The sequence below is a fragment of the Rhinolophus sinicus genome, linkage group LG09, assembly GCF_036562045.2.
Source record: "Rhinolophus sinicus isolate RSC01 linkage group LG09, ASM3656204v1, whole genome shotgun sequence".
Lineage (NCBI taxonomy): Eukaryota > Metazoa > Chordata > Mammalia > Chiroptera > Rhinolophidae > Rhinolophus > Rhinolophus sinicus.
The window spans coordinates 83,202,309-83,205,812 of NC_133758.1; the positions used below are offsets into that span (position 1 = coordinate 83,202,309).

Below are 3,504 nucleotides of genomic sequence, written 5' to 3' on the forward strand. Positions count from 1 at the left end.
GCCCTTAATATAAAAGCCTAAAAACTTGATGTATATTCTTAGAAGAGTACTGGCAAAAAAATCACTTCAATAGCAGTTTCAGAGATGTAATAATTCATTTACTTGAAAGTCACTTATTTGGTGACCTCAACTATCCCCCCAGATAGTCAAGGACCAAGACCATCAAAAGAAACGCTATAAGGTCAACAGATTGAAGCCCATGTATTTTACAAATAAGTCCAGGGTTAGAACCTATTTACCCTCTCTTCACACATATTTCTATCAAGAATGGGTAAAAAATGTATTTTCCAACTCCTAGGTAAATGTGGGAGCTTTAGAACGTGTAAAGAAGAGTTTCTGATGCATAGAGCATGGGGAAATAATGGCAGACACTAGATGCCTATGATCATTGCCTCAGCCCCACCTTCAGAGGTTTATCTCCAGCAGAAAACCTGCTTCCTGCAGAAGATGAGGTCATGAGAAGGAAGCTCCTTTAAATCCAGAGGAGATGGCCACCGCTAAACAAATCATCTGAACTGTTCCAACTTAACAAGCATCATATACCTTTCTGCTGGTCCCCATGTGTCCTCATGCTCTTCAAAGCCTGATGTATGTAGACTGCAGCCTCAGTTTCCCCTGCTGTTGTGTGGTCTTCCTCACAGAGGAAAGTCTGTGCCTCTATTGCCATATTCAGCTACCTGGATTCATGTGGCCCTGCAACCAGGCACACAACAAGGGGTCTGGGTGAAGCTTGAGGCCATAGTTCTTATCTGGAACATCTTGGTGGTTAATACAATAGGACAAAGAAGCAGAAACTAGAAAACCCCCAAAAGCTTACCTGAAAACCTAACATGGCAGAGCAGTTAAGAGACATATAGGGCCATCCTGGCACATGAAGCTCAAAGATTCCCCAAACAGATTCAACCCAAAGATCTTCACTGAGACGCTCAAAAATCAATGACAAAGAGAATTTTGAAAGCAACAAAAGAAATAAGGCTCATCACATACAATGGAATCCCCAATGAGGCTATCAGCAGCTTTCTCAGCAAAACCTTGCAGCCAGAAGAAGAGTGGAATAATATATTCAAAGTGTTCGAAGAAAAAAAAACTGTAAACCAACAATACTTTACATGGCAAAGTTATCCTTCAGAAATGAAGGGGAGGTGAAAACTTTCCAAAACAAACAAAAGCTGAGGGAATTTATTACCACTTAGCTTACCTTACAAGAAATGCTAAAGAGACTTATTCAGGCTGAAAAAAAAAAAAAGACGTTAATTGCTAACATAAAAACATATGAAAGTATAAAATTCACTAGTAAATGTACATATGTAGTCAAATTCAAAGTATTCTAATATTGTAATAGTGGTTTGTAAATCACTTTGAATTCTAGCATACAGGTTAAAAAGATAAAAGTGATAAAATTACTAGAGCTATTCAGTTGGTGCAAAAGTAATTGCAGTTTAAAAGTTAAAAATAATTGCGAAAAATGCAATTACTTTTGCACCAACGTAATGCAATATTTTCTTAATTGATATACAATACAAAAAGACGTAAATTATGACACCAACAACATAAATTGAGGGAGGGTAAGAATGTAGATATGTAGAACCTTTTATGCAATTGAAGTTAAATTGTTATCAGCTTAAAATAGACTATTATAACTATAAGATACATTATGAAAGCCTCATGGTAACCACAAAGTAAATAAACATAATAGAAATACAAATGAATAATAAAAAGAAAAGAATCAAAGCACACCACTACAAAAATTTTCAATTCATGAAGAAAGACAGTCAGAGAGGCAGAAAGAACAAAGAACTGCAAACCAATCAGAAAACAATAACAAAATGGCAATAGTAAATCCTTACCTATGAATAATTATTATAAATGTAAATGGTTAAATTTTTAATTAAAAGCTACAGAGTGGCTGAATGGATTAGCAAAAACAAGGCCCAACTATATGCTGCCTACAAGAGACTAACTTAAGCTTTATTGACACTCATAGGCTAGAAGTGAATGGATGAAAAAATATATTCCATGCAAATTGAAACCAAAAGAGAGCAGGGGGTTGGTGCCAGCCCAGTGGCTCAGGCAGTTAGAGCTCCGTGCTCCTAACTCTGAAGGCTGCCAGTTCGATTCCCACATGGGCCAGTGGGCTCTCAACCACAAAGGTTGCCAGTTTGAGTCTTCGAGTCCCGCAAGGGATGGTGGGCTCTGCCCCTGCAACTAAGATTGAACACGGCACCTTGAGCTGAGCTGCCTCCCGAATGGCTCAGTTGGTTGGAGCATGTCCTCTCAACCACAGGGGTGCCAGTTCGATTCCTCCACTCCCACAAGGGATGATGGGCTGCGCCCCCTGCAACTAGCAATGGCAACTGGACCAGGAGCTGAGCTGCACCCTCCACAACTAAGACTGAAAGGACAACAACTTGAAGCTGAACAGCACCCTCCACAACTAAGAGTGAAAGGACAACAATTTGACTTGGAAAAAAGTCCTGGAAGTACACACTGTTCCTCTTCCCCAATAAAATCTTTAAAAAAGAGAGAGAGAGAGAGAGAGAGAGAGAGAGAGAGACAGAGCAGGGGTAGCTTTACTTACATCAGACAAAACAGATCTAAGCCAAAAGCTGTAACAAGAGACAAAAAGGTCATTATATAATAACAGAGTGGTCAATTCATTAATACAATTTAAAATATAAACACACCCAGTATTGGAGCACCTAAATATATTAAACAATTATTAACAGATCTCAAGGCAGAAATAAATAGCAATACAATAATAGTAGGGAACTTCAATACCCTAGTCTCAACAATGGATAGCTAGATTATCCAGACAGAAAATCAATAAAGAAATAATGAACTTGAACTACACTTTAGACCAAAGAGACCTAACAGACATATAGACAGCATTCCATCCAACAACAGAAGAATACACATTATTCTCAAGCACACATGAAACACTCTCCAGGATAGATCACATGTTTGGTCATAAAACATGTCTTAATAAATTTAAAGGGAGATGAGGGTAAGGGGATTAAATATATGGTGATGGAAGGAGAACTGACTCTGGGTGGTGAACACACAATGGGAATTATAGATGAATTGTACTTCTGAAATCTATGCAATTTCACTAACAATTGTCACCCCAATAAATTTTTTAAAATAAATAAATAAATAAATTTAAGAATGAAATCACGTCAAGTATCTTTTCTGACCACAATGGTATGAAACTAGAAATCAGTTAACAGGAGAAAAAATGAAAAATCCACAAATATGTGGAAATTAAACAACACACTTCTGAATAACCTATAGGTAAAAGAAAAAAAAAGAAAGAAATTAAAAAATATCTTCAGACAAATGAAAATGTAAATACAACATACTAAAACTTATGGGATGCTGCAAAGCAGTTCTAAAAGGGTTTATAGCAAAAATGCCTATATTAAATAAAAAAGAAAGATCTCAAATAAACAGCCTAACCTTACACCTCAAGGAGCTAGAAAAAAAAGAGCAAACTAAGCCCAAAGT

At 37.0% G+C, this 3,504-nt stretch overlaps 1 long non-coding RNA gene across 1 annotated transcript; it reads right to left on the bottom strand.

Moving 5' to 3' along the window:
* Positions 1-549: 549 nt before the first annotated feature.
* Positions 550-2,609, bottom strand: LOC141573086 (uncharacterized). Its single transcript, XR_012498651.1, has 3 exons — positions 2,579-2,609; positions 1,199-1,230; positions 550-693 (listed from the first exon to the last, which is right to left on the bottom strand). It is a non-coding gene; the product is annotated as an uncharacterized LOC141573086 (long non-coding RNA).
* Positions 2,610-3,504: the final 895 nt, after the last annotated feature.